Source organism: Rhinopithecus bieti, unplaced genomic scaffold, assembly GCF_001698545.2.
Source record: "Rhinopithecus bieti isolate Rb0 unplaced genomic scaffold, ASM169854v2 scaffold_83314, whole genome shotgun sequence".
NCBI lineage: Eukaryota > Metazoa > Chordata > Mammalia > Primates > Cercopithecidae > Rhinopithecus > Rhinopithecus bieti.
The window spans coordinates 1,163,340-1,184,694 of NW_016836615.1; the positions used below are offsets into that span (position 1 = coordinate 1,163,340).

The 21,355-nt window shown below is 35.8% G+C and overlaps 1 long non-coding RNA gene across 1 annotated transcript in view; it reads left to right on the plus strand.

Moving 5' to 3' along the window:
* Positions 1-6,624: 6,624 nt before the first annotated feature.
* The window catches only part of LOC108524748 (uncharacterized), a 39,964-nt gene continuing 25,233 nt past the window's right edge, over positions 6,625-21,355 (plus strand). The window contains exon 1 of the long non-coding RNA XR_001884116.1: positions 6,625-7,025. This is a non-coding gene — a long non-coding RNA (uncharacterized LOC108524748). The remainder of the gene's footprint in view (positions 7,026-21,355) is intronic.

Below are 21,355 nucleotides of genomic sequence, written 5' to 3' on the forward strand. Positions count from 1 at the left end.
TTATCACGTTTAATAAGCTACCATATTTGGTTGTTATTTTCTCTGTATTATCTCGGAGGTCTGCCTCTTCCTCTCAATGCAAACAGAGGAATACCTGAATCAGATTTTCTCATCTTTGACTAAATAGTCTCTCATTTTCTCATGAGCCACAAATCCTCATTTTCAAGGTTTCCCATTTTTTTTAAGTTATCTGTATCAGCTTTTCTATCTTCTTATTTGTTCACATTTTCCCGCAGCATTTCTTTTCACTCTGCAGTCAGTTCCCAGTTATTTATCTGTACGTGGTTTGGAGATCTCTCTCCAAAGCAGTCTCCAAACTCTATCTGCCTTCTTCATACCCTTTTCCTTTACAATCTCACTGAGAGAACTTTCTCCCACTACGTTATACCTAACTCAATTTGTAGCCTGAAGATAACATCAGTGTTTGTAATTCCACAGCTAAGATTGGGTTAGATCAATGATGCCCAGTAAAACTTTCTCAATGATGCAAATGTCCCATATTTGTGCTCTTCAGTATGGTAGCCACTAACCCCCACTGGGCACTTGAAATGTGGCTCTTGCATCTGGGGAACTGAATTTTTAATTTTCATAAATTTAAATTTAAATAGCTGTATGTGGCTAGTGGATACTCTATTGGACAACAAACTGTAAGTCTAGGCCCTAAAATATCAAATTATACTGTAAGACATGAGCCCATTGTACATAATATAAACTTTTCAAGGACCTAGGAAATATGTGAGATCTGAAAACAATATTATTGCAAAATTTAAACAAGCCTCAGATTCACAAATAATAAATATTTTGATATAACATAAGAAAATATTATTAAGCATGTTCTGTCCGATTTAAATATTTTTAACTTCTTTTTCGAGGCAGAGTCTCACTCTGCCTAGCCTCAAGCGATTCTCATGCCTTAGCCTCCTGGGTAGCTGAGATTACAGGCATGGCCCACTATGCCCCAGCTATTTATTTTATTTTATTTTATTTTATTATTTTTAGCAGCTGTGTGGTTTCACTATGTTGGCCAGGCTGGTCTCAAACTCCTGAGCTCAAGTGATCTGCCCACCTCAGCCTCCCAGACTGCTGGGATTACAGGCACAAGCCACCATTGCTGGTCATATTTTTAATTTTTAAAAAATGAACAAATTGCATTGTTTCCAAATAGTTTGTTGTTTATACTTTTCCTTTTCTCAAGAGTTCCCAAGTATACATAATAATTGCCAAAAAAATCAAATCATAACTTAAATATGAGTTTCTCACAGCCAAATTCTAGCAAGAACAAAACTACAAAGATGTCTCAAAATTTTTATAGCAAAAGTTAACATTTACTGTGGTATATTTTTGATGTTTGATGTGATGTGAGGTGAGATGTCTACAAAAGTGCCTAGTCTATGTTTGACTATAGCTTACTGTTTTTCTCAACTGTAAGTAGGCCTAAACTTAGCACCCAGTCCATCCCTTTATTCAGGCCTACTTTTTTTTTTTTTTTTTTTTTTTTTGAGACAAGATCCACTCTGTTGCCCAGGCTGGAGTGCAGTGATATGATCTCACCTCACTGCAACCTGTGCCTCCCAGACTCAAGTGATCCTCCCACCTCAGTCTCCTGAGTAGCTGAGATTACAGGCACCTGCCACCACTCCAGGATATTTTTTGTATTTTTTGTATTTTTTGTAGAGACAAGGTTTCACTATGTTGCCCACGTTGGTCTCGAACTGTTGGACTCAAGCAACCCACCAACCTGGAGGCCTACTCTTAACATTTGCAGGAAAAGGCAAAAGTATAAATGGAGCCTCCTGCCCCATGCCCACCTTCCTTCCCATCCCACTTCATCCCAGACAAAGAAAAGCCTTGCACTAGTATCTATGTAGAGCTCAGTCCAGCCTCCCTACTTTGCCACACAGTCCTGTGAGTGTTCACCCCTGTGGCTCTTGTCCCCAGGGAGGCTTTGTAAGTAGGGGTGTGACAGCAGGGCCACAGTGGAGCCCTTTAAAGTATGAGGCCTGGGTAGTATCCCTCTAACATTTCCATATTTCTATTATAGGATTTTGCACTATCTAAAATATTATTTTGCTTGTTTCATCCACTTTTAAAAAGATTTCTTACTACTGCACTAAAAGAATACTCTTATCTCTTGTACCTGGAATCACAAGGATTCTGATGCTAGAAGAGGATCTTGCTTATAGCTGATACTAAGTAAATATTTTTTGAAAAAAATCATTATTTTTGATATGATTTTCTTATGAAATGATGGCATTCACATCGGAAAGAATAAAGGCTTTGCAGTTGTATAAACTTAAATTTAATTCCATCTCATCCCATTATTAGCCATGATTTTAGTAGGTGGGGACGAAACTAAAATCCAGCTCAAAGATTTTTTTTTATTTTCTCCAAATTTCTATCTTTCAAAATTTTCCTGCCCTAGCCTGCTCTGTATATCAAACTGTGGTTTGCCACCTGATAGTGAGTTGTCAAAACAACTTGTAGTTCCCAAAGTGTCATCTATGGGGCCCTGGGGGTGCCAAGACTTTTCAGGAAATCTATGAAGTCAAAATTGTCATCATAACATTAAGGTGCGAGTTGCCTTTTCCATTATGCTGACATTTGCACTAATGGTGGTACCACACTGTACACAGTATTTATTCTTCACTGCTGTAATTCACCTTAAGAATTTCAAAGAAATTTTCAAAGAAAAATGCCTTTCACTTTAAAATGTCCTAAAAAACTGAAAAAGTATTATTATTCGTCTCAACCTTTAGTATACATCTTTCTAATATTCTTTGTGACAAAATGGGAATAGTGAAGTAAGATGTTATCTTGAGAGAAATTATTCAATTCAGTTGCAAGCTGAACTAGGTACTTTTTTTGGTGGGATACCATTTTTACTTTCAAGAATGACTAACTCTATTGTTATGCAGACTAGGATATTTGGCTGAGATTTTCTTTAACATGAACAAAGTTATTTTATATCATTTTTGCCCACCAGAAAGTTTAAGTTTCAAGGAAAACTGGAACTTTAAAAACCTTGTATCCAACACTGTGAGCTTGACAGCTTCCCAAAAACTTAATGACTCTTTGGAAGAGATCAATGGTGATATTAACAAATGTGATTTTTAACTATTATATAATGAAGTTTGCAAATATTTGGAAAATCTTCATAACTCAGTGAACCAATATTTTCCAAATGGCCAATGCCTGATAATCCAAAATCATACATGGGTAAAAGATCCATTCACAGTACAAGATAAGTCAATTAACTTTAATGAAAATGCACTTAAAGTTTATTGACACAGTTTTAGATTCGATGCTGCAAGTAACTTTTAAGAAAGCTTTTTATGGTCCTCAGCAATTTTTAAGGGGGTAGAGTTCCTGAGATCAAAATGCTTGAGAACCACTGATTTAATCAATTGTGACCAGCATTTTGAAAATGAAGTACAAAAGAACATTGTATTTTAATACTATTAAGGTCATATTTTTAATTTATCTTATGTCTTATATTATATATTGCATGGGTAAATATAGTTTTCTGAAACCTTTGTTTCAGTTATGCAAACACAAACATACAACATGTGGGTACTAGGGCATAAGATAACATTTGGCTTTTACTCTTGCAGTAAAAAGGAAAAAAAATAGATCATCTGTTTTTTTATCTTTCTATGCCAAGATACTTGGCACTATGTCTGATACCTATACTGATTCAATAAATATAGAGTGAACTGCCTCTTTTCTCTCATTTTCCACATTTTGTATTAGCATATCTTAGCTCTTCTGGCTTCAAAACCTTCATTCAACTTTTCCCCTATAGTACATTCTTTTTTTTTTTTTTTTTTTTGAGAAGGAGTCTCGCTGTGTCACCCAGGCTGGAGTGCAGTGGCGCAATTTCGGCTCACCGCCTCCCGGGTTCACGCCATTCTCCTGCCTAGAGTCGATTCTTAACACAGACACTCGAGTAATCCTGTTACCTCTTTTTATTTAGAAGTTTACCTATTTTTGATATCAAGTTCCATCTTCTTTCCATTTGCTCATTCCTTGCTGTCTACCCTGGCCTCCCCCTTGTTCCTAGAACGTGCAGGTGTATCACTAGGACTTAGATTTCATTATCATAAATTCTCCATTTGTATCAAGAACAATCAATTATCACCCCATGCCATTGCTGCCTTTATCACCTGCTTCCATATACTACACTTTCCATCAGTGACATCACGTCTTTTCATGAGGCCTTCCACTATTCCCTTGAACTCTACATTGCCAATTGTACTCATCTTAGTACTGAATCAATGGTAATACTTATGCTTGTCATGAATCACCTTGACTACATGCTAATGAGAGGTTGGCAGAAAGCAGTTAAGAAACTGCTTGCATCTGGATATTGTTTGTAAATCAGCTCTCAACATACACCAAGAGGGAAGTTTAGCTGAGATAATATGAAATACAGTAATAAGCCCAATACTATTTTCTGGAGTGAAAAGCAAAATTCTTCAGATGCACCAGTTCTAAAACAGACAGTAGGAAAGTTAGAAATATCGATCAAGATTTTAAGGAAACAATTTTAACAAATTATTCTATGTCTAAATTGAGTGAGCTCTGAGATTATTGATAATCGGATGCTAGAAAAAAACGATTAGGGAAACAGAGGTGCTGTCTCTCTAGTCTTTCCATCACATCAACCAAATTCTCTTTTTTGTTTTTTTTTTTTTGAGACGGAGTCTCGCTCTGTCGCCCAGGCTGGAGTGCAGTGACCGGATCTCAGCTCACAGCAAGCTCCGCCTCCCGGGTTTACGCCATTCTCCTGCCTCAGCCTCCCGAGTAGCTGGGACCATAGGCGCCCGCCACCTCGCCCGGCTAGTTTTTTGTATTTTTTAGTAGAGACGGGGTTTCACCGTGTTAGCCAGGATGGTCTCGATCTCCTGACCTCATGATCCGCCTGTCTCGGCCTCCCAAAGTGCTGGGATTACAGGCTTGAGCCACCGCGCCCGGCCAACATCAACCAAATTCTTAAAGTTATTATTAATATTTTAAAAGCAACTGTATTAGGGTGCTCTTGCATAGCTATAAATAAATACCCGAGACTGGATAATTTATAAAGAAAAGTTTGATTGGCTCACAGTTCTGAGGGCTGTACAAGAAACACAGCAGCATCTGCTTCTGGGAGGCCTCAAGAAGCTTCCAATCATGGCAGAAGGCAAAGAGGGAGCAGAATATCACATGGAGAAAGCAGGAGCAGGGTGGAAGGGTTGCACCACACTGTACAACAACCAGATCTCGCTTGAACTCTCTCACTCTCATGAGGACAGCATCAAAGGAATGGCGCTAAACCATTCATGAGAAATTCACCCTGATGATCTAATCACCTCCCATCAGGCCTCACCTCCAACACTGAGGATTACATTTCAACATGAGCTTTGGGTGGGGCAAATATCCAAACTATATCAGCAACTTTGAGTTTAGATGTTAAATTGTCTGACCAACTAGGGTTAAATTTTTTTTTAATTATACTTCTATATTCTCTGAATTTATATATATCCTTCTGCCAAAAGGAGATAATAGTTAGAACAGCTGCTTTTCCTGGAATTAATATATAATCCTCAATTTAATTCCTGTGATAATATAAAGTTGTTAAATAAATAATTAAAGGCTAATATTCCTACAGTATTTTTAAAAAAATCTTTTCAATACTGAAAGTAAATTTTACGTTCAAAACTACCATAATTCTTTCTTGCAAAAGTAGCCAGAAAATCAGAGAATAGATTTAATAGTTATTTACCAGATTGCAGCAAATGAAATGCTTTTTTTATACATGACTAACTAGTAGTCCTATTCCAACCCCCAAATGATTATAAATCACATCCGATTTCTACAACATCTATTTCACATAATACTATAATTGTACTTTATGAATACTTTTATAAGCTTGGTTATGATTATAAATCACATGAGATTTCTGCAACGTTTATTTCACACGATACTGTAATTTTACTTTATGAATACTTTTATAGGCTTGGAGGAACAGAAAACAATGGTAGAAGAAAATTTTACCTTATTTATGATAAAAGAAATGACCAAAAAAGAGAAAGTGAGGGGAGAAAAATTAACAATCAGAATTAATATAAATTAATGTAAAAAAATTACTGATTAAAATGGTTTAAGATAAAACAAGATCATCATAGAAAAAAAAAAAAAAAAAGACCAGTTTTCAAATAAGTCTGATATCCACTGATGTCACCTTAAGCCCGGAACCTAGTTCTTCATCCTTAGTATGTTAATTGTTCCGCCTCACTCTAGAATGTCACCAAAGTGTTCTCTTACCACCCTTAATCCCTGCGGTAGTCTGGAATGGTTTTTTTGTTTGTTTGTTTGTTTGAGATGGACTCTCGCTCTGTCGCCCAGGCTGGAGTGCAGTGGCGTGATCTCAGCTCACTGCAAGCTCCACCTCCCGGATTCACGCCATTCTCCCGCCTCAGCCTTCCGAATAGCTGGGACTACGGGGGCCCACCACCACGCCTGGCTAATTTTTTTTTTTTTTTTTTTTGTATTTTTAGTAGAGACACGGTTTCACCGTGTTAGCCAGGATGGTCTTGATCTCCTGATCTCGTGATCTACCCGCCTCAGCCTCCCAAAGTGCTTGGAATGTTCTTTATCAACACAGGCAATATAACTAAAATTATAGCACAAAATTATGACTAAAAGTAAATCTGTTTTCATAGAAACAGAGACATTGGGCCTGGGATAAAGGGATGCCCAAAATTGGGGCATTATTGCTCTAAGGACCTTAGACAACACTTTCTAAGGTCCACATTTAACAAATCAAGTCAAGCTAATTCTGTATCCTAAATATATCTCTTTTCAATAAACACAAAAAGGAAACGTCTGCTTTGGGGAAGTTTGAGTAGACATACTTTTATCTATTTCTCCCCTGAAGTACAACTAAAATTTCTGAACATTATATATAAAACAAGCACAAAAAGACTCTGAAAGTGGGAGAGAAGATGGCAGACTGGCTAGGGATATTGGAAGCGAAGAAAAATGTGGTGAGTTCCCTGCATTTTTTTTTTTATATTTGCTTTTGCCTTATAGATCTCAGACTTAGAGCTGAAGAATCTGACTACATAGCAATGCAGATGATAACCCCCAACAAAAAGCTGCTCTCTCTAGTCAGAGAGCTAGAAAAAACAAAAATTCTTAGATAATTATCTCTCTGCTCAACCCAGACAGCACAGAAAAAACTATGGCCCATTCCCACACAAGCCAGCAAAGGCCCAGTGGGAGCCTAGACTTCCACTCTTGTACGCCTCAAGCTAGGTGCCCAAACCACCACCTCACATTCCCCACTAGGGTGGTGTCAGATGGATGACAGTAGGAAACTGGTACTCTCACCCTCACCAGGAAGTAGAAAGCCTCTTCCCTTTCGTAAGCGTCTGGCATTTCCTCTGCTTGCACTCACTCAGTCCTGCCACCCTGTGAAGAAGGTGCCTGCTTCTCCTTTGCCTTCTGCCATGATTGTAAGTTTCCTGAGGCCTCCCTAGCCCTGTGGAACTGTGAGTGAAGTAAACCTCTTTCCTTTATAAATTACCCAGTCTTGGGTATTTCTTCATAGCAGTGGGAGAATGGTGTAATACACCAGACAATCAACAGATGTCAACACTGAGCTAATAGAAATGTTAGAATTATCTGAAAAAAGGTTTTAAAGCAGCCATCATAAAAAGTATTGCTTCAAATGGAATAGTAAATAGCAATAAAAAGCAAATAAAAGAAAATAAAGAAGTAGGAGATATAAATAAAAACCAATGTGAATTTTAGAACTAAAACAACAGAAGAATCAAATTGTAAAACTCAGTGGAAGGACTCAGCAGCAGAATAGAGGGGACAGAAGAAATAGTCAATAAACTTGAAGAGATATCAATAGAAATTATACAATATGGATAACAGAGAGAAGAAAGACTAAACAAAAAGTGAATAGAGCCTCAGGGACCTGTGAGACCATAGCAAAAGATTTAGCGTTCTTGAAGGGAGAGGAGAAAGACAGCAGAGCTGGTAAATACTCTAACAAACAATAGCTAAAAACATTCCAAATTTGGCATAAGATATAAATGTACAGATTCAAAAAGTCAAGTGACCCCAAAAGGGAGAAGCCCAAAGAAATTCATACGAAGACCTATAATAGTCAAACTTGTAAAAACTAGAGACAAAGAAAAAAATCTTGAAAGCAGAGAGACAGAAATGATACCTTATCTATTAGGAAAAACAATTTAAATTTAAAGAGACTTTTCATCAGAAACCATGCAGGCCAGAAGGAAATAGAAAACATTTTTTCAAGTTCTGAAAGAAAAAAAAAAAAAAGAATTATCAACCCCAAATCCTATACCCACCAAAATATCCCTCATGAATGAAGAAATCAAGACATTATCAGATAAAGAAATACTAAGAGAATTTATAACCAGCAGACCTACCCTTTAAAAATTCCTGAAAGAAGATTCCTAAACAGGAATAAAATGATAAAAGAAGAAATCTTTTTGAAAGATTATAAATAAAGAACATGGTAAGCAAAAATATGGGTAAATAAAGTAGACTTTTTTTCTCTTCTTGAGTTTTTTAAAGAATTCTGGCTGTTGAAGCAAAAATTGGAACAATCTGATGTGGTTATAAATATGGATTGTGGAAATATTTAAGACAAAAAATGTAAAAGCAGATATGATTTCTGTACTTAGACTGGTAAAATGACAACATCAATAGGCTATGGTAAGTTTTACATTTATATATATATAGTGGCTATATATATTTAATATATAATATGTATAAAATATTTAACATATAAATATATATAGTGGCTATATATATTTATGTGCGTATATATACATAAATGTGTGTGTGTGTGTGTATAAATATATATACACATAGCCACTAAAGCAACCACTTTAAAAAGCTATACAAAGATATATACTCGAAAAAATCGTATGGGTACATCAAAATGGAATTCTAAAAATTGTTTAAGTTACTCACAGAATGGCAGGAAAAACAAAACAGAAAACAATAGAATAAACGGGAAAAATGGAAGACTTAAATTTCAACATATCAGTATTTACATTGAATATGCATGGCCTATATGCACCCATTAAAAGACAGAGATTGGAACAGTTTGTTAAAAACATGACCAAAATATATGCTTTTTATAAGAAACTCACTTCAAATATAACAATATAGGCAGATTTAAAGTGGAAGGATAGAAAAAGATAAACCATGCAAATATTACTCAAAGGAAAGTAGGACAGCTATATTAATATCAGATAAAGTAGACTTTGGGGCAAATAAAACAAAATGTACAATACCTTAGGTCTGCCTAGGTCTGATATTGTTTCCCCCAATCCATTTTCCTCAGTGTGGGAAGCATGTTCTTCCTAAAATGCAGATCCTGTCATGTCATTCCCTCGCTTAAAATCCTCCCATTCTTTTAGGATGAAGGCTGAACTCTTTATCAAGGCTTAGAGATGCCTCATGATTGTGCTCCTGACTGCCGTCTTGTCTGATTTCTAGCTTCTCCTCTAGCATTTAATGTATGCTTCAACCGTACTGAAACAAATAAACTTAGATGCTGTGCTCTATCTCAATAACATAACTTTGCAAATAACTTTGCAAATGATTTCCCACTGTGTTTTTTCCACTGTCTAGTTGGGTAATTAATTCAAGTTTTAGATAAATGCCATTTCTGCCACAAGTTTGTGTTCCAGACTAAGTTAGGACCCCGCAGCTATGTACGGCCATAACACCCTACAGTCATAACAGAACACTAGTCATAGCTTATGGTAATTGCATGTTTAATCACATACCTCCCCTCACTGCAGTAAAGGGAATGCTCAATACATGTTAATGTTTATCCATACTCCCTCCTTTCCTTTGATTTTCTGAATGTAGTCCACCTCCTGAGAGTCACTGCAGCATCTTTGATTCTGAAATGTGGTCTTTCCTGTTAAGTGATAGGCTATGATGAATTCTTTGATGGTAGGAGCCATGCCATATTCATCCATGTATCCTTACCTTCTGGCACATAGTAGGTGCTCAGTAAACATTGATCATATGAACAAATGCGTAAGTAAATAAACAAATGGGTAGAATTAATACCAGAAAACAAAGCAGACCATTGAATATAGATATGGTTGTCATTGATATGTAATATAATAATAACTTTTCCTTTTAATTTTGAAAAATTAAAAGCTGCCAAAGAGTTGAAAGAATAAGACAATGAACACCTATATAACCTTCACTCAGATTTACCAATTGTCAACATGTTCTCAGATACAATTTTCCTCTCTATATATGTATTTATTTTTCTAAAACATTTGAAAACACATTGTAGATGTCAAAACACTTCACTCTTAAATATGTGGGCACATATGTCCTAAGAAAAAGACATTCTCCTTTACATCTACAATGTAATTACCACACCCAAGAGAGTTAATAACAATTCAATAATATCATCAAATACATGATCAATATTTAAAGTTTCCCATTTTTTAAATAGTATGCTTACTTGTACTTTTTAAATAGAGAAATTAATAAAAATTTATGCACGGGCCGGGCGCGGTGGCTCAAGCCTGTAATCCCAGCACTTTGGGAGGCCGAGACGGGCGGATCACGAGGTCAGGAGATCGAGACCATCCTGGCTAACACGGTGAAACCCCGTCTCCACTAAAAAAAAAAAAATACAAAAAAATTAGCCGGGCGAGGTGGCGGGCGCCTGTAGTCCCAGCTACTCGGAAGGCTGAGGCAGGAGAATGGCGTGAACCCGGGAGGCGGAGCTTGCAGTGAGCTGAGATCTGGCCACAGCACTCCAGCCTGGCGGCAGAGCGAGACTCCGTCACAAAAAAAAAAAAAAAAAAAAAAAAAAAAAATTTATGCACTGTATTTGGTGTTCATCTGTTTTTAGACTTAAAGTAATTTAAAAATAAATAGCAATATGGTTAATGCTTACAATTTCAAGTCTGGGCTTCTTGGAGTGGTTACATAGTACCATATATTGATTGAAGAGGAGTCACTATGTCCAGAATTTGATTAACATATCTGCATGTTCAGAAACTTAACATTATCTGTCATCAAAAAATCATGCTCTGAGAGATAGATATAAAGTACCTACTTGTCAACTTACCTCCTTATTTTCTACTGTATCTAGATGCTACCTTCCACAAGGCAATCTACTTTTGCTGATAAACAGTTCTGTTACTGTTATGTAACAGTAGGCTCACTGCAGCCTCAACTTCCAGTGCTCAAGTGAGCCTCATGCGTCAGTCTCTCAAGACCACAGACATGCGCCACACTACCACACCCAGTAGTTTTTGTATTTTTTGTAGAGACAGAGTCTTGCCATGTTGCTCAGGCTGGTCTTGAACTCCTGAGCTCAAGTAATCCTCCTGCTTTGGCCTCCCAAAGTACTGGGATTACATGCATGAGCCACTGTGCTTGGCCCAAAATTTTCAATCACTGCTGAGCACTGAGACAGAACCACCTGGTGTTTGTCTTCCATGAGTTGACTCATTCAAGGAAGATGACTCTGCCTAAGTGAGATGATGTTATAATATTATAGTCACCTGTCCCTAAAAGAGGATGCATTTTGGAATCAGGAATGATATGGGGCTGGCTGCACCACATGAGCAAGTTGGTCTCCAAGTGGCTGACTCTGAATCCTCACTATTGTATTACAAACTAGAGTCTCCCTGCCATCTTCAGAAGAGATGAAGCAGGAAATTAAATATATGGTCTCTTTCTGGCCTGTGTCAGCGAATCTTCAGATAAGAAATTGTTTTTAATTTCCTTGGCCTAAAAGGAAGAATTAGTTTCCTCATCTGGAATGAATGTCATTATGAAATTATTATTAGTTTTGCTTTAGTTAATTATCTATAAAATATGGAGAGAAGGTTTGACTGTAAACCTAGTTTCAACACACAGGTTCAACTATGACATCTTTTTAATAGCTTTATTGAGATATAATTTGTGTACCATACAATTAAACCATTTAAAGTATACAACTCTTTGGATTTTAGTATGTTCAGTTATACAACCATCACCACAATCAATTTTAGAACATTTTCATCACACTGAAAAAAAATCATGTGTCTATTATTAGTCACTCTCCATTTCCTCCCATTATGCTTTAACTTAGCATAGTGTTTTCAAGATTTATTCACTTTGTAGAATCCATGTTGTTGAAGCATCAGTACTATATTCATTTTCAGACAGAATAATATTTCTGTGTATTGAATATGTAACATTTTGCTTATCAGTTGACAGACTTTTGGTTGTTTTCATGTTTTGCCTATTATGAATACTGCTGTTATGAAGATTTATGAATAAGTTTTTATTTGAGTGTATGTTTTGCTTTCTCTTGGGTATATAACTAGGAGTGGAATTACTGGACCACGTGGTTACTCTTTTTAACATTTGAAGGAAGTACCAAGCTGTTTTCCAAAGTGTCTGTTTACCCTTCCACAAGCAATGTATGAAAATTCTAATTTCTCTACACCTTTGCCAACCCTTGTTAGGATTTGTCTTTTTGATTACAGTCATTTTAGTAAGTATAAATTGGTGTCTCATTGTGGCTTTGATTTTTAATTTTCTAATGACCGATGGTGTTGAGCATCTTTTCATGGGCTTTTTGTCATTTGCATGTCTTCTTTAGAAAATGTCTACTCAGATTATTTGCCTACTTTTTAGTTGGGCTGTCTTTTTATTGTTGAGTTCTCAGTGTTCTTTTATATTCCAAATTCAAATCCCTTATCAGATGTAATGATTTGCAAATATTTTCTTTCTTTCTGTTTCTCTTCACTTTCTTGGTATTGTCCTTTGAAGCACAAAGGGTTTTTTATTTTAAATAAGTCTAATTTATCTATTTTTTTTGTTTGATTCCTTGTGTGTTTGGTGTCATATCTAAGAAATCATTGCCTACCAACAGGTCACAAAGATTTATGCCTATATTTTCTTCTAAGGATTTTCTAGTTTTAGCTGTGACATTAGAGTCTTTGATCTATTTTAAGTTGATTTTTTTATATGGTGTGAGCTAGAAGTTCAACTTCATTCTTTTGCAGGTTGACACCCAGTTGTCCTAGCATCATTTGTTGAAAAGAATATTCTTCCTCCATTAAATCGCTTTAATGTCCTTGTTGAAAATCAGTAAATCATAGATATGAAGCTATATTTTGGCTCTCACTTCCATTCCATTCATCTATATGTCAAATTTTATGCCAGTTTCATAATGTCTTGATGATTGTAGCTTTGTAGCACATTTGAAATTGCAAAATGTGAGTACTCTAATTTTTTTCTCTTTCAAGACTATTTTGACTATTATGGGTTCTTTCAATTCCCATACAAATTTTAGAGTCGGTTCATCAATTTCTGCAAAAATGTGAGCTAAGACTTTGATAGGGGTAGTAATGAATCTCTAGATCAATGTGGAAAGTATTGTCTTCTTAAAATATTGAGTCCTTCAATCCATGAACATTATATATCTTCCCAGTTATTTAGGTCTGTTAACATTTCTTTCAGCATTATAAATGAGAAGGTAAGTTTTGCACTTATTTTGTAAAATTTATTTCTGTTTTATTATTTTGGATGCTATTGTAAATAGAATTGTTTTCTTAATTTCATTTTCAGATTGTTCATTACCATTGTATGGAAATATCACTGATTTTGTATATCACATATTGATTTTGTATTTTGTTTAGTTATACTTCACTGAACCTATTAGTTCTACATGTTTTTGATATCTCAATGCAACAGGTTTTATGATTTGTGTAAACCCATGGAAATAATTTTATTTTCTTTTGGAACTGAAATACATAGTTGTTTCATTTGCTAAGTAAAATTGTTTATGAAATTGGAGCAGCATATGTTAGGACTTCAAAATCTGCATCCAAATATTTGAAAAGCTTCTGTAGATATAGGCTGCATATTGGGCATCAGTGTGGACCTTAGTGCACATTTTACAGAGTTTTAAAATGCAAACTATTTTTTAATCTAAAGTACTTTTTTTGTAAAGGATTTCATTAGTCCTTAAGTACTTGTTAAAGAAAGAACTTGATCAAAATGATAGTACAATTAGATCAAATATACATTCAGAAAATAATTAGGACCATTTGGTTTCACCGAACAACGAACAACCAGCTTATTATTTCTGTATTAGTTTTTACTTATTTGACCATTCAATGATAATCTATTATGTACCTACAACTCTAGTTAGAGAAGCAGAGATGAGGCAATGTTCTTTTTTTCAAAGATCTTACAGTCTAACGTCTGTTGTAACTGGAAACCCCAAATTACTGTAGCTAACAAGTTTCTAATAAGCATAAATAATTATTAATAAGCTTATTATTAAATACTTCTTAATCTTTCAAATACTATACAGAATACCTAAGAATAATATCTCTCAGCACAATTTCCCAGACATTTGAGGCAGTGACTTGTTGCACAAAATCTATATATAAGAAAAAAGTTTAAAAGGTATATAGTACAATTTTATAGTTTTGGGGTTGTGATAGCATGGCCATTGTGCAAATTTGGACTGCTCCATTTTTTAGAATAAAAGAATCAGAAATAATAAGAGAATCATTCCACAGGTCCATCTAAAAGTAGAAATAGTCTCTGAAAAAGGTAAATCTAGTATCATTTGCAGTTTAGCATAAGCCAGGAAGTGACCACTAAAAGATCCTTTTGAAATTTCCTGAACCTTTGCTCCTGCCCAACATATTATTTGTTTGTTTTTTTATAGTGAATATCAATAAAACCCTTAAAATGGAAAGAATTACCAGGAAAGGGAGACCTGAGAGATACATACTTTTGCATGGCTGGCCCTGGAGAGACAGGAGCCACAAGGGAGAGGGCACAGAACCTGAACTGAGGAGCCTGTTGAGGAGACCCTTTAAAAGAGGTCTCTAGGCCGGGTACAGTGGCTCAGGCCTGTAATCCCAGCACTTTGGGAGACCGAAGCGGGCAGATCACGAGGTCAAGAGTTCGAGACCATCCTGGCCAACATGGTGAAACCTCATCTCTACTAAAAATACGAAAATTAACTGGGTATGGTGGCATGCACCTTTAATCCCAGCTACTCAGGAGGCTGAGGCAGGACAATTGCTTGAATCCGGGAGGTGGAGGTTGCAGTGGGCAGAGATGGCGCCACTGCACTCCAGCCTGGTGACAGAGAGAGAATTCATCTCAAACAAAACAAAACTAAACGAAACTAAAACTAAACTAAACTAAACAAACAGGTCTATAGGGCAGTGGTCCATGACCTTTTTGACATCAGCGACTGCCTTCATGGAAGACCGTTTTTTCATGGACGGGGTGGTGGGTGGAATGTTTTCAGATGAAACTCTTTCACCTCAGATCAGCAAGCATTATTATCATAAGGAGCACACAACCTAGATCCCTCACATGCAGAGCTCCCAATAGTGTTTGTGTTCTATCAGAATCTATTGCCGCTGCTGATCTCACAGGAGGTGGAGCTCAGGTGGTAATATTAACTTGCCCACCACTCACCTCCTGCTGTGCGGCTAGGTTCCTAACAGGCCACAGACTGGGGTTGGGAGCCCCTGCTCTAGAGGTTTACTCCAGCTCCTGTGCTCCTGCTTATTTCTTTTCACATGTATTTCCATCTCTCAGGGGAAAATATTTATTTTTTTCTTCAAGACTGTATTTCCGTGAAACCCCTGCCTTATGTGCTGATGAATTCAGGAAAAGCAAACTAAAAACAAACTCATTTTTTCCTTATGGAATAGGTCACTTTGGATTACATAGCAAAGGTTAACATTGATAGAGTGCATATCCCATGCCAGACACTCTATATGCGCTATTTTACTAAATCTCCTAGGAGCTCTATGGCATATGGTATGTCCTGCAATTGCACTCAATTTGCAGAAGATGGAAGTGAATTGTTTAGTGTCCTTGGTCATACAACTACTGAGTGCTATGTCTAGGAATCAAAGGCTTCATAATCTTAAAACATAACTGCCTTGAAGCTTCTTTCAAGCCTTTTCCTAATCCTGCTTTTCTAATGGCTGTCTTGTTTACTGAATTCATCAGTACTTTGTTTTCTTGGCTAATATGATTTGCCCAAGTAGTACACAGACTGTAAACCTCCCAGCCTCTGGTAAAGCAGTAATGCCAAGGGACTTACTGCCTCAGAGAGCAACTGTGTTATTTTCTCAAATCACGATATTCCCCCAGGTTTCCGCGTATTTGTCTGTGAAACTCAGGAGTTAGATTTGATTATCTTTGAGCTCACGGATTCTGTTGCTGATTTTCCATTCTGGGAAAAATTATAGACGTCACAAATGCTTCCAGAGTATAATTGATTAAATCTCACTAGATCATTTTTGTTCCAGAGCAAGGTCCAGAACGACCTTGTTCAATAAGAGAAAATTTTAAGGTCATTAAGAGAAAATTTTTTCTTATCAAATCTTTTAGGCAGTTAGAAAATAAAAAATGTAAGCCTGAAAAAAATCAAAAAGTTTGTGGTAAAATATATAAAACATAAAATGTGCATATTAACCATTAGGCACACAGTTCTTTGTCATTAAATATATTCACATCATTATAAAACCATCACTATCATCCTCTTCTGCCATCATCTTCCCTACTGAAACTGTACCCATTAAACACTAACTTCTCATTTCTCCCTCCTCCCAGCCCCTGACAGCCATATTTGATTTTCTGTCTCTATGAATTTGACTCCTCTAGGAACCTCATCTAAAAAAATGCAATCTTTCTCCTTTTGTGACTGGCTTATTTTATTTACCATAGTGTTTTCAAGTTTCATCCGTATTGTACCTTGTGTCAGAATTTCCTTCCCTTTTAAGGCTGAATCATATTCCATTGTACAGCATGTATACATACAAAATTTTGCTTATTCATTCATCTGTTGATAGATACTAGGGTCGCTTCCATTTTAGCTATTGTGAATAATGCTGCTACGAACATGGGTGTACAAATATCTGTCTGAGTCCCTGCTTTCATGTTTGAAGGGTATATATCCATGTGGCATTTATATTTTGTGATAATTCTATGCTAATTTTTTTGAAGAACTGCCGTGCCATTTTCCATAGTGCTACACCATTTCCATTTCCACCAACAATGCACAAGGGCCCCCATTTCTCCACATCCTTGCCAATACTTGTTATTTTCTGTATTTGTTTTGTTTTTGTTTTGACAATAGCTATGCTAACAGGTGTAACATGGTATCCCATTACAATTTTCATTTGCATGTCCCTAATGACTAGTGATGTTGAACATCTTTTCATGGAATTGCTACTTGTATATCTTTGTTGAAGAAATGTCTATTTACGTCCTTTGCCCATTTTTAATTCGGTTATTTGGTTTCTTGATCTTGAGTTGTTAAAAACTACTATAGTTTGAATGTGTCCCCTCCAAAATCCATGTTGAAACTCAATTCCCATTTTGGTGGCGTTAAGAGGTGGGGCCTTTTGGAAAGTGAAGAAATTCATGAAGGTTCCACCTTCAAGAATGGATCGGTGCCTTATAAAAAGGCTGGAGGAAAGTAGTTTAGGTCTTTTGTTCTCCTGCTCTTTCACCACATGAAGATACATATACAGCATCATGCATGAGAAATGGGCCTTCACTGCTTGCCCTTACTCTTGGACTTCTCAGCCTTCAGAACTGTGACAAATTTATGTTGCTTATGAATTGCCCAGCTTGTGGTATTTGGTTACAGCAACACAAATGGACTAAGACAGTAAGACAGGAGTTTCTTTTTGAAGATATTCTTGATGTCAATCCTTTATCAGATATATGACTTGCAAGTATTTTTTCCCATTCTGTGGGTTTGCATTTTTCATTTCATTGCTAGTATCCTTTTATGTGCAAAAAATTTTAATTTTGATGAAGTCCAACTTACCTGCTTTTTAAATTTTGTTTCTTGTGTTTTGGTGTCATATCCAGAAAGTCATTGCCAAATTCAGCATTATGAAGGGTTTTAAAATTTTCTTCTATGAGTTTTATAATTTTATCAGTTATATTTAGGTCTTTGATTCATTTTGAGTTCATTTTGTATATGGTGTAAGAGATAATCTCCAACTCTTTCTTTCTCTTTCTTTCTTTCTTTCTTTCTTTCTTTCTTTCTTTCTTTCTTTCTTTCTTTCTTTCTCTCTCTCTCTCTCTCTCTCTCTCTTTCTTTCTTTCTTTCTTTCTGCATGTGGATATTCTGTGTTCTCAGCATCATTTATTGAAAAGATTGTTTTTTCCCATTGAATGGTCTTGGCCCACTTGTCAAATATATGCAAGTTTATCAAATATATGCTTGTGAAATACACACTTGACCATACATGCAAGATTTTACTTCTGGTCTGTCTATTCCACTCCATTCCTCTATGTGTGTGGCTTTATGGCAGTACCACACTATACTGATTACCATGGCTTTATAGTAAAATTTAAAATCAGAAAATATGGGATCTCCAAACTTGTTCTGAAGCAAGATTGTTTGGTTATTCGAGAAAAGTTAACTTTTTCATGTGAAAGTAAATGAACTTAAAAGTATGATTAAAATAAACATTTTATCACAGGAATACAATTACATATTTTATTCATTAATGAATGGGACCTTGTTGTCAAGGACCTATTTCTCTGGTGGGGGAGATGTGTTCTAAATGAGATACAAAGTAAACGTGAAGTAAAAGAAACTAATAACCAAGCAAATTTCAAAGAAGTAAGAAATTATTTCTGCTGAAGGTTAACAAAGAACATTTCCTTGAGGAGGAAGTGAAATTTGAACTCAGTGCAAAAAAACTTAGAAAGTCAAGTGGGGTAGGGGTATATTTGTTAATTAATTTGTTATTCTACTTTCTAATTCTACTTTTGTTCTATATGCAATGTTGGATACTTCTAATCTGTTTTTACATTATTTTTAAAGCTGTGGTTAAAAGAGAAAGCTCAAATAACTACTTACATAGTATCTATAATTTGTCTTTTCATGTACTTTTCCAACTTTGAAAAGAATTCCACAAATGTTTTCAACATGCTTTCAGAATTAATGATTTTAAAGTCTCATTTAAAAGGTTTATTTTGGGTTTCTATTTGGGGTGATAGAAGAGTTCTAGAAATAGATAGTGATGATGATTACACACATTTTAAATGTGTGTAGTGCCACTGAATTGCAAACTTTAAAATGGTTAAAATGAAACATTTTGTTTTATCTATTTTACCACTATTTTTATAGAGACTACTTCACTGTCTCAGATATAATAATATTTTATGAAATGAAAACGTCCTTAGATGTTGTCTAGAATAAAAAGAAACTATTATGTGTGTAGTTGACTACCTATGGGAAGTTTGAAACTTATTATAGAGAACATGGAAATGTTGATAATTTCTGCTTTTATGGGTGGATTTATGCTTCAAGGTAGGGAAACTGATGATGTGGCACTGCAAATAAATAAAAAAGCATCCAAAAAATTCTGGAAAGTAAACTGGAAGATTTTTGTTTGTTTGTTTTGTTTGAGACGGAGTTTCACTCTTGTTGCTTGGGCTGGAGTGCAATGGCGTGATCTCGGCTCACCACCACCTCCACCTCAACTGGAAGATTTTTATGTAAATTATACGTTTAAAAGCAACTTAAGAGGAAAATTATTATTTAATTTCTCCAGATAAATACCAGAAGATATATACCCAAATTGGAAAGTCAAGTAGATTGAGTAATTTTTCAAATGAAAATGAAGAGTTTTCATCAAGATTTTGCTCCAAAAATGCAGAGGGCTTGAAGAGAGAAGTCAATCCAGGCCTGGTGACCAACCAGAAAAGACCCCAGAGATCTTTGGCTTTTCCTCAACTCCATGAATTCTCTCTCCCTTGTGGGTTCTTTCAAAGATAAATCATAATCCTGAACATCAGATCTCCTTTTCTTGGTAGTTTCCAAGCAAGCATTCTAGATCAAAATGTCACAAGGACCTAGAAAGGATTATTCAGCTCTTTAAAACAATGGCAGATTGCCTGAGATGAATAAGGCTGTGAGGTACTGCTTCTACTCCACAGTCGGCCTTTAGAATGTGCTCCTTTCAAATTTCTTCTGCAGAAGTAAAGAGTAGCTCTAAGTTTGACTAGATTAGGAGCATGCCTATGTTTACCAAATATTGGTTAAGACCTAGTTTGTGTGATGTAGAAAAAAAAATGAATGAGACAAGGAGGCCACTGTCTTCAAGGAGCTTTGAGGAAAAAAATAGGAGAGAAACTGACATAATAAATATATGCAAAGCAGGTCAATAGGTATTAGACTCATGATGTGTTCACTCATTCAGTGATCACTGATTAAGCATCTTCCATGAACTGTTACTGGTTCTAGGATATGGGCTGATATAAACAGATAACATGCACTTGTGCAACTACATATAGAACACTGAAAGTACACTGCAAACAGAGAAAAGAAAAGGAGCAAGAGCCCTGGATAAATAACATGCAGCATTTATTGAACCTTTTCCATATTTCAGTCACTTTGCTTTTAACTCATCTATTCCTCATCAAATTTTTTGAAATAGGAAAAATATCCTCACTTTATAGTTGAGGACACTAAGGCTTAAAGAGTTTAAGTAATTCACTCACATAATCACATAATTTCCAGAAATATTTTGTCAAACAAATATAATCTGGTTTTGTTGTTTTAAAATTAGTATCTACATGACAGAAAAGATATATGAAAAAAGTTCCTATGGACATACTGTAAATATGGTTTCCTCTGGGTGATAAAACTGAAAGAGAAAATAGATGATGAATTTTTACTGTTTGTGTCTGATATAGTTTGATTATATTTCCCCACCCAAAACTCATGTTGAATTATAATCCCCAATGCTGTAGGTAGAGCCTAGTGGGAAGTGTTTGGATCATGGCAGTAGATCTCTCATGGCTTGGTGCTCTTTTGCGAATGAGCGAGTTTTCACAAGATCTGGTCATTTAAAAGTGTGTGGCACCTCCCCCACCCCACTTTCTCTGGCTCCTGCTTTGGCCCTGTGATGTACCTGCTTCCACTTTGCCTTCTGTCATGAGTAAAAGCTCCTTAAGGCCTCCCCAGAAGCGGAGCAGATGCTGGAGTTATGCTTTCAGTGTACAGCCTGCAGAACAGTAAGCCAATTAAACCTGTTTTCTTTATAAATTACCCACTCTCAAGTATTTCTTTTTAGTAATGCAAGAATGACTTAATACAATTTCTTAATGATGTTTTGAATATTTTTATTACAACTCTCATACATTATTTTGTAGTAAAAAAATGTTTTCTTTTAAAAAATGTGGAGATGGGGAGTTCTCTAAAGTCACACAGCAAGAGTTATTCAAACTCTGGGTTGTGGTTTTTTTTTTTTTTTTTTTTTTTTTTCTGGAATTT